The sequence below is a fragment of the Rhipicephalus microplus genome, chromosome 9 (assembly GCF_043290135.1).
Source record: "Rhipicephalus microplus isolate Deutch F79 chromosome 9, USDA_Rmic, whole genome shotgun sequence".
Lineage (NCBI taxonomy): Eukaryota > Metazoa > Arthropoda > Arachnida > Ixodida > Ixodidae > Rhipicephalus > Rhipicephalus microplus.
Window position 1 is genome coordinate 126,814,413 of NC_134708.1, and position 16,033 is coordinate 126,830,445.

The 16,033-nt window shown below is 45.0% G+C and overlaps 1 protein-coding gene across 4 annotated transcripts in view; it reads right to left on the minus strand.

Annotated features, from left to right (window-relative positions):
• LOC119164630 (uncharacterized) overlaps window positions 1-16,033 on the minus strand; it is a 231,070-nt gene that overhangs the window by 12,431 nt on the left and 202,606 nt on the right. Inside the window, exon 2 of one of the 4 annotated variants that reach the window (XM_075874290.1) lies at window positions 10,451-10,616. The exons of the other annotated variants lie outside the window; for them this stretch is intronic. The gene's annotated coding sequence lies outside the window, so the exon portion shown is untranslated. The remainder of the gene's footprint in view (window positions 1-10,450; window positions 10,617-16,033) is intronic. 4 annotated transcript variants of the gene reach the window in all.

The window sequence follows — 16,033 nt, forward strand, 5'->3', positions numbered from 1 at the left end:
GGTTGGGGGATATTCGCAAAGTAATGACGCGAGTGCGATCTGACGCTAGAAAAACATTAAAACAAGCGTGGTCAGAAAATTCGAGAAAAAAACACTGTCTTTCTAATACCTAAAATGAGCTGGTATGGCACGTAGCTTAAGTTACGTATCGTCACTGCACTGTGACGTCATTATGACCACGAATTTCTTGACATGTAGTGAATTTCTGTCATATGGTGACGTCATCTCGTGATGATCGTTTTTACATCACCCGTTACCGACGACGCGAGACGCCGACCATCATATTTCACGTTTAACGAGGGATCTAAGGCTTTCGTTAAAACGATTAGCACGCCCGTGATATCGCTGATGGGCAGCGCCAGTTGTCAAAAATTTATTTTTTTTCAGTTAATTGTTTACTTTTGCATTGGCATGTCAACGCATGCATGACTGGATGCCAACTATTATTTAGATTTTCGGGGACCTTTGTTTATTGACGTAACACGAGACCAAATTATAGCATCAATGAGTTTGGCCACGAAGATTTAGCAGTCAGTTAAGATTATGATTGTTAGGTAATAATTCAGAGACATTCTGTACCAATACTTTTAGCTTTGCAACAAGTTAGTCACTTGTCCTCTTTTAAACAAATATATACATCGTGTCTAAACGATCAGCTCCTTTCTGTACGTTGTTGCTATATTTCATTGAAGACCAATCTGAGCCGCATATTTTGCAACAATTTTGGGATAAAACCTGAAACCTGACGCAGTTATAATATAATTTTTCCACCACCTTGCCGAAAGCACAGGAAGCCGCCTAGACAGAGACATGGATGGATGGAAAAACTTTATTTCGTCAGAAAGCAACTGAGGATGATTCCGTGTTAGATGGCCATCAACCCAAGGTTGGCGGCGACCTGTGTGGCCCACTCCACGACCCTTAACTGGACGACTGGGTCTGAGCTGGTCAACACGGCCTCCCAGTGCTCAAGAGAGGGATCACGCATAATATCCACCGGCGGCGGCACTATGCTACATTCCCAAAGTATGTGATCATATGATGCCACAGCCTGACACCATTTGCATTGCGGCTTAATCTCCTCCGGGTACATTTTGTTCAACACGTAAGGGTTGGGAAAAGATCGCGTCAGCAGTTTTCTCCAGACGCATTCCTGTGCCTTAGTCAACCGCTTGTGCGGGGGCGGATAAAACCTCCGCTCTAGTTTATAATGATTCGTTATGTCATGAAAGGACACCAGCCCATCTCTCGCGGACCTCCCCGGAACTGGCGGCTCACCTACCCGGCTGACGAAACCTTGAGCATTCAGGAGAGCCGCCTCGTTCCCAGGGTTCCCAGAGTGTGCTGGTACCCAGACAATTTCTATTTCTCTCATTTCTCGTCCCGTGGCCTTATGCAGAAATCGTGCAGCGGTCGCCGATATTCTGCCCCTCGCCAGATTTCGGATGGCTGTCTTTGAATCACTGAAAATCAAATCTGACTGCGAATTAGTTATAGCTAGCGCTATTGCCGCTTCCTCTGCAGTTTCCGAGGAGCGGGTTTTGACCGATCCAGAAGCGATCAAGCGCCCCCGCCTGTCCACCACCACAATTACAAAAGCGTCTATGTCCTTATATTCCGCAACATCTGTATAGACTGCCGCTTTGTACTCGCCGTACTCAGCGTGTAAAGCTCTGGCTCTTGCCTGCCTGCGCTGCGTATGGTGAATCGGATGCATATTTTTGGGCAAAGGTTTTATGTACAGGGCCTTGTGTAACTCTCGCCGCACCTGAATTTTAGTGTCCCCAGTGGGAGCCTCTGCTCCAATGCCATTCCTTTCCAATATAATCCTGCCCGCTTTGGTTGTCGAAAGCCTAGCGTGCTGCATCACCAGATGCGCCTCCCATAATTCATCCAGGGTGTTGTGTACCCCTAGTTTTAACAGCCTTTCTGTAGGCGCGTTGTTAGGCAACCCAAGCGCTGCCTTGTAAGCTTGCCGGATCATAGCCTCGACCTTACCTTTTTTTGCGGCATCCAACTTCATATAAGGTGTCGCGTAAGTAATCCTGCTGAGCACAAACGCCTGTACCAGCCTACAGAGTTCTTTTTCTTTAACCCCGCTCTTACGGTTAGCGATTCTTCTGATTAGCCTGACAGTAGCATTGACCGTGGTCTAAAGTTTTTCAAGGGCCACCCTATTCTTCCTGTTAGTTTGCAGATATAGGCCAAGAATTCTAATCGTTTGAGCTTCAGCTACCGGCCTACCCCCTACCTTTACCTCTAACGGTGGTGGCGGAATATAGTGTCTTGCATGTAGCCCTCTGGGTTTGTCTCGAACCACAAAGAGCTCGGACTTTGGCTGAGAGCATGAAAGTCCCGCCTCCCCTAGACAGAGACATGAATCTCGAGCTTATGATATGGAGTGGTTGTTGCTACCTGCTCCTTTTCACGTCCATAGCACTTGCCTCAAGAAAAATTATATATGATGTGATCTTAAAGCATGCTATCAATTGAAAAAAAAAACATCTGCATCACAGAACTCTCCATGAATCTGGTTTTAAAGTAGCAAGCCGTACTTACAAGGCTTTCAGAAGAAAATAATTTTCTAATGAACATTCATTGCAGTGTTCTCTATCATATGATCATCATTTTTCTGAATTCACTAAGCTACCGGGGTGCACAAGGGGCACAAAATCATGCTCCTTCAATGAATTTGGCGGCGCGGCGAAAAATGACACCGTGTGCAGCACGTGCCGAAGGCGGAAAGAAAAATCGAGGAGTAAACGCGCGTGGCGAAGAGTGTTGTTACTTTCCTAATCGCGGGCAATACTGAACCTGAGTCACTTGCGCCATCTCGCTGCTGATAATCGAAAACTAAAACTTACGTAGCTCAGATGTCTGTTAAACGGTGTATTTGTATATCATAACGGCTTGCTGTTAAATTGTGGATAAAAGTTCGTGTTGTGACGTTGTGGCTAGCGTCCTTAGGAGTGCGAGGTAACTGACTCGACACCTACCTGCGGGGCTATATTCGTTTTTATTTCTTTGAAATATGCTAGTATATATTATACTACGTCATATTCTTGACGAAAATGCGTCAGCGAAGCTGTAGTAAACCCCGGCCTAAAACACAATCGTGTTACGATAAGTTCAGTTGTCAATCAGCGCTCGTGTTATCTCTTTTTGCCTTCCATTCCTCACCCTCAGTGCGATTTACTCCCAGCACTTTCATGCTTTCGCAGCAGCCCCTACTCCCTTGTGGCTAGAGCCTTTTGTCCATGACCTCACGGGTCGTTGGCAGCGCGGGTCTCTCAAGTAGGAACGTCGTTCACGCTTCCTCGATTATGAACTTGACGAACGAACTGCAGTAGCACCTACCAGCCGAGTCATTCGCCAACGGCGCCAAGGCCTCTTTGGTGGTTCCATGGTACCACCGAACGAAAACCTTGCTACCACCTTCGTGTGAGAAGGCCACGATGTTTGGTCGTATGGAAACGTCACGTACGCTTCGCGCGACACCCATATTATTGCTAAGACTTTTACAACGCGTGAGCATCCGCATGACGCTGTTCAAGCTTCCTTGGCGTACACGTTGCCGCCAAGACAGCGAGCACCTTTCTGCTGTCCGGTGACACTTCTCACACTTCCTGTTGCGAAAACCTTTCGCCAAGGCCTTCATCAGTGCCACTGAGGAGTGCTGTTTAAGCTACCTCAGAAGAGCTACCCAATACTGCAAGCCCAACGACCACAACACGCGGATTAATATACAGTGCCACGCACTTGCTGCGTGAGATTGCGTGAATCCGCGTCACGGTGAATGTCATAAGAGCGTCGAACTTATGTGGTTCTTAAATGAAAAACAAGAGAAAAGTGAGTCCCGTAACTGTCTGCATCAGGGTGTGACGCCTCCACAGTAGCTCACGATGAGGGGGGGTAAGGAGGGATGAAAAGTGTGGGGCTAAAAGGTATAAAAATTAGAGAGGAAGGAGAGAGTGAGGTGCAGGGACAGTGATCGACGGAAGTAAAGAGGAGATAGAAAAGATGGGCATGGTCCCAGGATTCTGGGGACGGGGCACAACTCGACGAGAGCTCTTGTCGGCGTCAGGAGACAGCGTAGGGCGAGTCCAGTCGGCCAGAGCTGCATTGTCGTCGGGGATCGGCGTCAGGAGGTGGCGTAGGGCAAGCCCAGTCGGCCAGAGCTGCGCTGACGTCGGGGATCACGAGGGCGCAACCACTTGGCACGAAATACAACGAGCGAGTTCAACAGCGTCGAGTTCTGCGATGTTTTCTACCATTCTGCCGGGAATTAAGTGCCGCTGACGCCCTGCTGGATGTAGCCACCTCGCACAACTTGGAATCCCATCCTGCCTAACAACAAACGGAGCTTCGGGGTGCCCTAATACAGCTCTCATACCAACTGGGCTGCCTCGCGTCCGCACTCTCTTGTTTTTTGAATTCTGCTTTACCACTTCAAGCTCCTTCAAAATTTGAGGACTTCTCTGGATTGCAGGACGACGTGAACGCATGGTTAGAGAATGTCAATGCACTCAACTCTCGCTATGCCTGGTCTGGTTATCAGAAATGGTTGTTGCCATAGACCATCTTCGAAGCGAGGCCAAGGCATAGCACAACTACGATGACATCATGTGACAGCCATGGTCGGAATGGTGTACAACTCTGATTGCTCCTTTCAGCCCTACTTGCTATCACGCCGCCAACGTATGTGACACATCTCCTACCGATGTGGAAGCTCAAGAAGGCCATCTCAATCAGGCTGAAACTGCGAACTACAGCTCACCATAAGATAGATGCACAGCCGAACTTCGTACAGCACCCGTGCTCAATATGTACTCAAAGTCTCCCTCATCAACCGACGCCACCGAAATCTCTGCCAGTGACCGAGAGTAGTTACTTACCACATTCATCGGGAAAGCCTCCCCCATGCTCTTTATCACTCGGGCACTAGAAGTAACCGGCATGTGTCGTACTGAGCACCCTAATAACGCACCCATATCTGTACACGGATGCCGGTAACACGATGGGTTCCCGAACATTCAACGATCCAGGCATATCCAGTGATGCTGACAAGATGGGCCTCGACCAAGCGAACCCGTATGCCTGGCCGCCACGGCAGTAAATGCAAAGCAAGCACGTGGACGTTATACGCAAAGTTTTTTGAGGGAAGCCTCCATAGACGATGCGGACGTGTCTTAGACGCTATGGTCAGTACTATTGAAGATTTCTTAGTGAAGCCTGAGTTCGATGCCAGTGACATAAATTCTAAGTGGTACGACTCCAATTTTTGTAGCACTTTATTGACTGCCGACACTTCGAGCACCTCAGAGCGGCCGCAAGATCATAAGGTGCATAGATCATCAGCTCACATACTCGTCGCCACTTTTTCACCACCACCATAACTCATCCATTCACAAGCGGCGCAGCCAACTGAACACATTGCGACATTGAACAATTGCAATTCCGCAATGTCTTGCGCTGTTTTTAACCAAATGTCAATTGGATCTGTGGTGATCAACAGTCCAATACGCCCGACAGAGACATCTTCGGTACGTTTTCACAAGACAAAGAACGGAAGAGGCCAACTGCACCGACAGAACTCACCTCGCCCGCCGGAAAATACACTCGCTGATCGCCAATCATTGAGTCGAGTGGTCGGTGTCGTAAACCACCCCATCACAATGTTTACGCCACGCTACAGCGCCCACAGGAAATTAGCCAATGACCACGCGGTGGCATAATCAGTTCCGGCCACGAGAACCATCCTTGAGAAATTTTCGGGCAAAGTTCAAGCATGGCCGGGTTCGGCCACTTCGAAATGGTCAGTGTCGCCTACCGGCGACATTACCAGCGGTCCGCGCACTCGCAGTGATGGTCAAGTATGATCACGAAATGCGGCATCGAAGCCCAGGCGCGAGGAGCTAGTGGGAGAAAGAAATTGGTAGAATAAGAACAGCCCTCCCGCGAATGGGTGTTGCCTCTTGTTTTCTGTCTCACTTTTGAAAGCATGTAGACGTGGTAAGGTGCCCTTTAAGCGGAAAAGGAAAATCAATTACTTTCGCATCAGCCAGTTGTGAGATATATGCTGGGTAGATTGCTTTGTGTGCTCGTTTAGCCTTCTTCTCTTCTTTTTTCTTTCGCGTGGTGTCTTATGTAGATATATGCGATCACCTCCAATGAACAATGAGCTGTTACTGATTTACTCAGAAGACTACAGATCAGGACGGGGCGCTGTGCCCCATCCTGCTCTGTAGTCTTCTGCGTAAATTTTTTCTCTGCAGTTTCGAGTTTTGCTTGAACAGTTTAGGTATTTGTTTCGTATTTATACAAGTGTAATATAATGACGCCTAGGCAAAGCCTTCTTCCACTCATGAAGCGTCAGATAGTTGTTGTTGGCTCGAGTTCCTCTCTGGACGTCCGCGGTCGACATCGTTCGCTAGAAAAAAAAACACGGCACGTGATAGCAGCAACATCGTTCTCAAAAACGCAATAAAACACCGAAAGAGAAGAACTTTCGTGGATCAGGCGTTTATAGGCGCTGACGCTGTGAACCAATGCATACCTAAAACAGGAAATGTTTCTCCCACTGTGGGGTATCCTGGAAATGGTCACTTGTTTAACAACAGCTAGTTGAACTGATCGATATATGGGGTTTAACATCCCAAAACCACCGTATGATTATAAGAGACGCGATATGTTAGGGCTCAAGAAATATCGACCACCTGGGGTTCTCTAACCTGAATCCAAATCTGTGCACACAGGCCTACAGCGTTTTCGCCTCCATCAAAAATAAACGACTAGTCGGTTGTGCCACTAGGCTACCCAAGCCAACGAAGCATACAAAGCTTTTAAATTTGGTCTCGTCATCATATTAACTGGCTAATTTCATGATGGCGTGGAACTGCTGGTGACACATAATGAACAACGTGGTATTGCGTCATCAACAGTCGAGGATATAAAGCAGATGTCCCACAAGTTCATTGGGCTAAGCAGGAAACTGTTCTTAGTACTGCGGACTAGTTCTGATTAAAGCACATTTTGAAGTGGCTGTCCTGCACTTGTGTTCCTGCCTTGCCCCAAACTGTGCTTGAGCATTGCTTATGAAAGTGTGTTTATGCTCAAGTTGCTGTTGTGAGATGATGTGCAAGTTTACCCTGCACCTACACAAAAAAATTATTTGAAAAGCTGCTTCAGGGCCAGAAGGCCTTGCAATGTGACCCAAATAAATTAAGAGCAGAAATAGTAGACACGTAAAGACGTTGGAAAAACTTAACAATAAAGATCAAGAAAAAAGCAACGTTTTCTTCCTTTTCCAATTCCAAGTGAGCTCAGGATACATTTGATAGCTCATACCCATTTACCTGTGGCATCATTCCCTCTCCTCGAAAAGCATTACCTCAATGCTGGTAATGGACATTGAAAAAAATGATTGGGGGTTCAACGTCCCAAACCACCATATGATTATGAGAGACGCTGTGGTGGAGGGCTTTGGAAATTTCGACCGCCTGGGGTTCCTTAACGTGCACCCAAATCTGAGTAAACAGGCTTACAACACTCCTGCCTCCATCGGAAATGCAGCCGCCGCAGCCGGGATTCGATCCCGCGACCTGCTGGTCAGTAGCCGAGTACCTTAGCCACTAGACCACCGCACACCATGACTCCACGACGCATTGTTACGACATTTTGCGCTCACAAGCCGAGACCCTAAGCAGCTACGTACCAAAACTAATCTGCAGACAACAACAGGGCAAATCAACGCCGAAGTGCGGGCCTCACTACCAGGCACCATCGCAAATACAACGCTTGTCTTTACTTCTGTTGTTTGTGGTGTGGTGCGCAGTTCACACTGCAGTTCTAATTTTCGACGAAACCTAAGTATTCGCACCAAAACGCCGTAACAAGTCATCCGTACTAGTATTACGGTAGTGCCCAACCAGAATACAGGGGCGCAATCCCAATGATACCAACCACTGAAGTATAGAATTCATGAAAACCGGGAACAAAGCGACAAGGTAAATACAAAAGCCTACTACTACTGTAACAAACTTCCTAGTGTGCTCGTGAATATTCACAATGGCACTTCAGACATCAGACAATAGAATAATATCAGTTGCCCTCTTTAAGCTGACAGCCTTATCATGAGTTAGTGGCTTAGCTGGCTCTACCAAAAACAGTCCCGAGAAAAAAAACACACGTGATAAAAGCCAGACGTGAGCCAGAGGCATAAATCAAAGATGCAGCGCGATGACTTTGTTTGTTCGGTTCAGAATAACTATTAAGCTGACTGGTCTTAAGCGCAAATAACCAATTCATTCAGTGTCTCGTTTATGTGTTTGCTTTGCTTCGCAATTCCCGTTCTTTTTCATCACTGTATGATACTTGAAATTATCACTTCGAAATTCACAACTCCGATACTTGGCCAATTTCGCAGTGTCTGTACGACTCATGTTAGCGAATGAACGTAAGGATCGCAGCCATGTCTATGAGCAGTTTGTTAATTAATGGATATGTGAAGTTTGTGAACAGATACGTGAAGGAGTCCTTATGAGTTCGAAGCATTGCCACGTTTTTTCTTACTTGGCACTGGAGCATATAAAAGAAGTGGGGATAATAGAAATACTCAAAAAATTGCTTTGAAATACACCACGATAGTAGCCTGATAGCTGTCGTAGTGTGATGTGCTGGCGTTGGATAATGTCCATCCTATAGGAAGCTCATAAACAGCATAATTTCATCGATGAACATAAAATATTGAAACTCGAATGATTAAGTACAGCGTTCTCTGCCGCTTTGTTAAACTGTTTACCGCCATATCAACTGCGCACATGTAGATATCTTGCTTTGATATGGTTATCATGAAAAAGGAAGGAGCAGAAGAGAAATAAAGAGCGCTGCTTCATGTCCTCTTCTGCTCCTCTCTCTTTCACGACATGTTTTCCGCTCCTCAGGCATCCGTACCTTTGCAAGTTAGGCATGAACGCGCAAAAAGAAAAGTCATTTTTTTGTGTACAAACTCGTGCCAGAAAGCATTTGGTTGTCGATCAAACAGTCTCATTGTGCTTCTTAACAAAAAGTATTCACTTGAAGACAATGAACTTAGGAAAATCACGTATTTTGTGAATCTCTTGGTTGCATTTACTCAGGTGTAATAGCTTCTTGCTCTTCGGCATTGACAGCGAAATAACCGTCACCCTCACTTTTGCAAATACTGTTGTTGTTTTTCACCTATTGATAGTGGCGCATACCCACTATGGGGGCCTGGCCAAGAATCGAGTGGTTTTAAAAATTACTGTTCAGATTTGGAATGATGGAGGTATAACAGAAAGATTACCGATAGCCTAGGAAAGTGTGGTGCTCAATGTAATGCATACAAATATTTACATGAACGAATTTTTTCTTAAAACAGAGCAATATTCTGATTTTATACGTATATAATTATGCGTACATGTTGGGATAATGAAACTGGTTAATTAGTCGACCTATTAGTTTCATCAGTATAGTCCCGGACGGCTGCGCATACTGTCGCATTAGAGAAACCAGAAATGGAACCTCCAAAAGACAAAATGACAAGCACAGATAAGTCCATACCAATACCGCGTAAAGGTAGTCCTAAACGGGATTTTCGTAATGCGTTAAACCACCTGCAGGTCGAAAAGAAATTATCTATTCTTTCCCGTTCATCACAAAACGCGCACAGTGGCGAAGGTGCCTGAACACACCTGTGTTTATAGAAATTTAGATTTGGCAGCCGGCAACGGAGCCTTGTGATAGCTACTTCTTGTTTACGAGTGCGGCAAAAGTCTCTTCGCCAGGGATATAACAAATGGCGAAATTCTGTACAGTTTGTCAGTGCTGAACCTTTAAAGACTTCCATAAGCGTATGTCTGCGGAATCGAGCAGCAGTAACATAAGCGGATGATGGACAGTGCGGTAGAATCGATTTGTTGATTGGCGACTTAGCTAAGGGATCGACTATTTCATTTAGAAATAAACCTTTATGTTCAGGCACCGAAACTAATCGTACTTTTCTGAAATGTGCAGGTACTAGTGCACGGAGCGCCTTTGTTACTTGATTATCAGCACCAACAGAAAGTGCCGCACAGAGAGATAAAGAATATGTTATTATGACAGCTGATGTGATTGCTGTATCTAACTTGCGTAAGGCGAGCACTACTGCCGGAAATTCTGCCATAAAAACGGGTATGAAATCAGGTAGTCGAAGGGAATAAATCCAATATAAAATCGGGCTGAAAATACCAACCCCTGACTTTTCATCATATTGCGATGCTTCTGTAGCAATAATAACGTTCGTTGTAATACTGCGTAGGTGATCGTGTAGTAAACCATCCAAAATATTATAGGGAAGTAATTTGGCAGTATTAGGAAAAATGTCGCCAAACTTAATTTCCACCAGAGCTGAATTATTACGACTCGGTATGATGTCGCATATACGTACGTTTAGAGGCTCCAGTAAATTTTGCACAAATATATTTTGTGGGGTGTGAAATCGCGGCCATGTAGCAGCAAAAAATGATTTCAGGGTGTAAATAAAGGCTTTTTCTGAATGTCCTAATGGTGACTCATAAATTCTTGAGAATGTCTGAACAGTGAGAAGGCGAATTCTGCAAGAAAGCGGAGGGACCCTCGATTCGAGATACAACACATTGTTAGCAACAGTTTTGGGAAGGCCAAGGCATAAGCGCAAAGCTTCTCTTTCGAGAAGAATTAGAAGCCGCAACTTATAAGCTGGAACTCCAGAGAAAAGTACACAACCAAATTCCAAAATGGGACAAACGTACATGCGATATATCAATACCAATGTGTCTCTTCTCATACATATGCGATAGTTGCTTAGCCTATGTAATATGCCAATGGCCCGCACACCTTTTCCTGTGATATATTCGATATGAGGTTGCTATTTAAGCGATGTGTGATAAAATACTCCAAGGTATTTACCAGATTCCACCTGTGGTATATTTTCATGATGGTAAGACAGAGAGGTGTTCACAGACTGTTGCAGCGGGAAAACAAGGAGAGCGCATTTACTCGAATTAAGTAGAAAGCAGTTGCCATCAAGCCAGCTCTCCAATATACTAGGGTAAGTTTGCAGCCGTTCATATAAGGTCTGAATGTTATCTGCCATTGCAAAAAAAAAAATGCGATATCGTTTGCAAAAACACAGGTTGTTATATCCTGCTTACGTGGAATGGTGCTCATTACCTACGGTACTTCCCTCGTTTGGGTATGAGTAGATGATGAAAACCCATCTTTAAGACAATAAAATTTTCTGTCTGCAAGAAAATTGTGAACTCACGCTACTATGTATGATGGAAAATCAAGGTAATCTAATCAATCTATCCAAATACAGTGCTCCACATTATTATATGCTTTGGCGATGCCTAAGGTAACTAAAGCTGCATATTTTTTTATGTAGCCGAGCTAACTGAAGCCTACTTTCTAAATCAACGTGGGCATCCCAAATTGGAACTTCCTGACTATCTACTGAAAAGCAAAGGCCTATCCCTATTGTAGGCTCTCCGCATTATCTCGGCTTCCAAAATGACTTTCTCTCCCATGATTCCTTCTGCTCGAAATCAGGCTCCGTGCCCTACTCCAGCTTCTATTTGATATACTGAACAGGCTTTAGTGCCTTGCTCTGTTCGTGTAAATTTTTCTCTGCTTGGCCGTGGTTTTCTGTGTCGTCCGCAGTTTCAGGTTCAAGTTGAACTGTTTTCGTAGGTATCAACATAACTTTTTAATGAGAGAAATGCCATTTCACAACCACTGGTTGACAGAGTCAACTTAATCAAAATAATAGGTTAAGTGACTTCATTTTAACATTTGGTCTGTGGCGTGGTTCAGACGAGCATTGTGTTTTTTTCAAAGGCAGCACTTTCTTGTTCAACAAGAACTGCAAGTCCTAAGCTATTAGGTTTGGACCTTAAATGGTGTAATTCTGAATCGTTCATAGAGAATGAGCTGACATACTTACATCTCCAAAGTTAGTTACGTTATCAATGTATCCAAGACTTCTTTTAATGGTAAGCACTTGGCTTGCGGAAGAATACGAAAAGTCACACAGCTTTCCCTCAGCCTGTCAGTATAGCAGATGTCGGTGTGCTATTCCTGGTCAAGAAACGAGACCTTCGTCGAACGCGGAACTGAGAAAATAAACTACGAGCTTATAGCAACTGCGCGCACGTAGATCTCTGCGCCCGAAGGCGTTTTTCTGCAGATGAAACAATTGTGCTGGTGTCATCGGTGGAAGTTGAAATGACAGGTCCACTTATTGTTCGCGCTGAAAAGAGAGCAATATGCTATTCTGGGAGAAATAGAATTCTTCGTCGCTTGTACACACGCCCTTGTTGAAGTGCACAAGGAAGCCTTCATATACAAAGCAACAGTAGCACAAGTACGTCTAGACAGTGTGAAAAGACATATCTTGAGCAACAAATTGGTCTCAGAGCTTTTGTTCTAACTTTCGAGAGACCTTCCCCATTTATAGCGCAGTGCTGTTGCGAAAGCACTTTAAAACTGAAATCTTTCAAGATGTCACTAAACGCAAGTAGGCTTAGCAGTTCTTCCGTTGCATATGCAGATAAACTTAAATGACGTCTTTCAAGCGTACCTTTAGAGGCAATCTTGCTGTTAACATCTGTGTTGTGCAAACATCACCCATTCCATAAAAAGCGGCTAAAAGCGTTAAACAGTGCATATGCAATGTTCTAAATTTTTCAGGAACGTGAAGCTCTAAAGAACTCTCTCTGTTGGCTTGTTGGATGTTTGATTAATGATATATCTTGTACTGGCTCTCAAAGACACCATTTATTAGTTATCTTTTATTGCACATATCTTGCCGACGCGCAATATTGTATTGTGTAAATTTCCCCCTCAAATCATTCACGTACGCTACCAAGAAAACACCTGGCAGCAGCAGCTGTGCCTAGTGTACACTATAACAATTAGGAAGCAATGGCCCGGTGATAAGTGAATTCAGCAATGCCTACCGCAATAACGAAGTGTTTAGTTAGGTTCATTGCCTATCCAAACAACAATGAAATAATATTCCAACACGAATGACGAAAACCTACTCTTCATGAAGTCAAGGAAGGTAAAGCAATTATAGTACTCTATTAATTGTAGCTATTTTGATATACGTATAGAGAAATTCAAGTGAATGAAAAGACAACTTGCCGCCCTCAGGGACAAACCTTCAAACTTCGGACAAATCATCTCGTATATTACCGGTCCATATGCGTTCGCCGTCGTCCTCTTGTGCCATGCATTTATCCGCATGCTCACAGGCCAGGCTCAGTCATTGCAGCTGCTAGCCATGACTGACTCCGTATAACAATTATTAGCGGATGCATGACGTAACATATCATCTCCATACGAGTGTACAACTGAGCGTGGCATGTGGTCTTACAAAGACAAAAATTACCTTTAAGCTCTCGCATCTTACTTGAAGGCGTGATATTGTTGCGCTTGTTTATTCGAATCATTCGGGTTTCACTTTAAAAGACTGATAGCAACGCCCGGCGACGACCACGCTGCAGTGTTTGAGAAGCTTCACGACTGTTGATGATTGTTTTGTTAACACTGTGCGCAAGACGTGGAATAATCAAGTTTTCTGAGACCTTACACCAGCACCAGCGTCAATGCTGTAAGATTCAGTGGCTCCTACGTAAAATACGACGCATTATTCTGATAATTGTAGTCCGAACACCGGTGCCCTGATCACCGCCCTCAGTGTGTCGCGTTAATTGCTTCTGTCTTGCCTTTTCATTTTTCCGGGCACAGGTTCACCCGAGGGAAAGTTAAGTCTTGGATGAACTAAACAGTGCCTTTTTCTACGTCACATCCCTGTGACATTACTTCTAACAGAAGGCTCGTTCATGAGCTGCCTGCTGTTTAAAAGACCACGTGCTACTTGACACTAGTCAGCTAAAAACATAGTTCTGTACCCGCCATCATGCCTACGAGTGGCGCAGAATAGCACTCATGGGTTGGCATGCACATAAATGCTTGACAATGTTGACGAGGAGAGGACCGTTGCCGTATCTCGATTGGGAAGAGCATCGTGAGCCCTGCTGGAACGTTGCAGCTTTAGTTCCTGTTGGTGGCACGTCGTCTATTCATCTACTTGTTTTTTTAACATATTTTACTTCAAATCATTATCATAACTGCTAAACATTTATAACAGTAGAATTCAAATCTTCTATGGTGCCCTTGGCTTCGTTATCTGTTGGTTACTTCTTTTTTAAAATCTCTAAGATAATTACTATAGCACCCCTGAAACTGCACAATATATATCTCCTATATGTATATATACCGGGTGTTCAAAATTAAGCTTTATGATTTTTTTAAAATTAGGCGCTCGAAGGCACGTGAGAACCACTTGTGCAAATAAGTTAAGCGGCCAGGGGGACAGAAAGTTAGATGATAATTATCGCTGTCAGCAGCCCAATTAACTAAAATTTAATAATTAACTTTTTACTGGCTGCGGTAAGTTGGCATGTTTATATTGAAAAAATGTAGGCAGTGGTGTTTGTACACAGTTTCAGTTGGAAGATTTTTTCTAGCACGCCTGTGTTCCGAGATATCCGGCTCCAAAGTTTAATTGTCTTTCGCACGATTACGCATGCAAGAGGGTGGGGGTCCGCGCAAAGCTCCTCCCTAAAGTGACGCATCTGTTGCGTGTGGTGTTTAGTGTGTGAAGAGGGTGGAAGCGTAGGCATAGGTGATAGCAATTACCCTTGCCCTCTTCGGCCGTCGAAATCAAAAATCGAAGAACGCTTGCAACCAGTGTCGTAACACGCAACTGCAGAGCCTCTAACGATAGTGGCAGATACCATGCCGAGATAATGGTGCGAGCGGAGAATCTGGATGCCAGTGCGCGTGCGTAATAATCACTAGAGAAGCATGCGTGGTCGTTGCCTGGGCTACGCGAATAGCGTGACTGCTGATGTCCGAGTACTGTAACTTTTATTGAAACAAGAGCAACAACTCCACCAATAATAACTGAAACAGTTTTATCCTTGCTAACGCATATTTCCTGCTGCTACATAAGCATATTTCGGTCATGCACAAATCTCATCGAAACTCTTCACCTCTCAAGACGTCAATGCCCCAAAAAGTGTTCAAAATGCCTGCCTTCGGCAGCAACGCAAAGCATGAACCGCTGTCGCGTCGACTCGATGACTCGGCGCAGTACTTCTGCAGGAATACTCGCACAGGCAGATGTTATCCTGTCCTTCATGTCATTAACATCGCTGGGCTCTGTTACGTAAACTCGATCTTTAACGTAGCCCCAAAGGAAAAAGTCGAGCGGAGAAAGGTCAGGTGATCTTGGTGGCCAAAACATCGCTCCTGCGCGCCCAATCCACTGTTGTGGAAAACGTCTGTCCAACCAGTTCTTCGCCCTGGTAGAAAAATGTGGTGGTGCTCCATCGTGCTGAAACCATACTTGGCGCAGGTCATTCAGGGAAAGACTGCAGACAAGATCATCAATGACAACACCTAATATTTCTTCTGTGTACATCTTTCCGTTCAAGTTGTCCTCAAAAAAGTGAGGTCCGATGATCCTGTCCCCGAGTATGCCGCACCACACATTCACACTCCAGCGAACTTGATGCTTGTGCTGCCTCAGCCAGTGTGGGTTTTCTTGTGCCCAATAATGGGCGTTGTGAAGATTAACACTTCCATTTCGGCAAAACCGAGCTTCATCAGTCCAAATTATTCTGTGCAAAAAGTCATTTTCTTGATCAGTTTTGATGAGGCCCCAATTGCAGAAGTCAACTCGCCTTTCAAAGTCCGCCTCATTTAGGTCCTGATGAAGGTAAACGTGATATGGATGGAACTTGTGCTTTCTTAAAACATTTGTGACTGTTCCGATGCTGCGACCGCACTGATCGGCAATCTGTCGGATGCTGAGCTCTGGCATCGAGGTTACGCACGCGACAACGTCGATTTCAAAGTCTTCATCGACGATTGCCTTCCTGGTCCGTCTCGGAAGGTGGACAGAGCCTGTTGTGCAGAA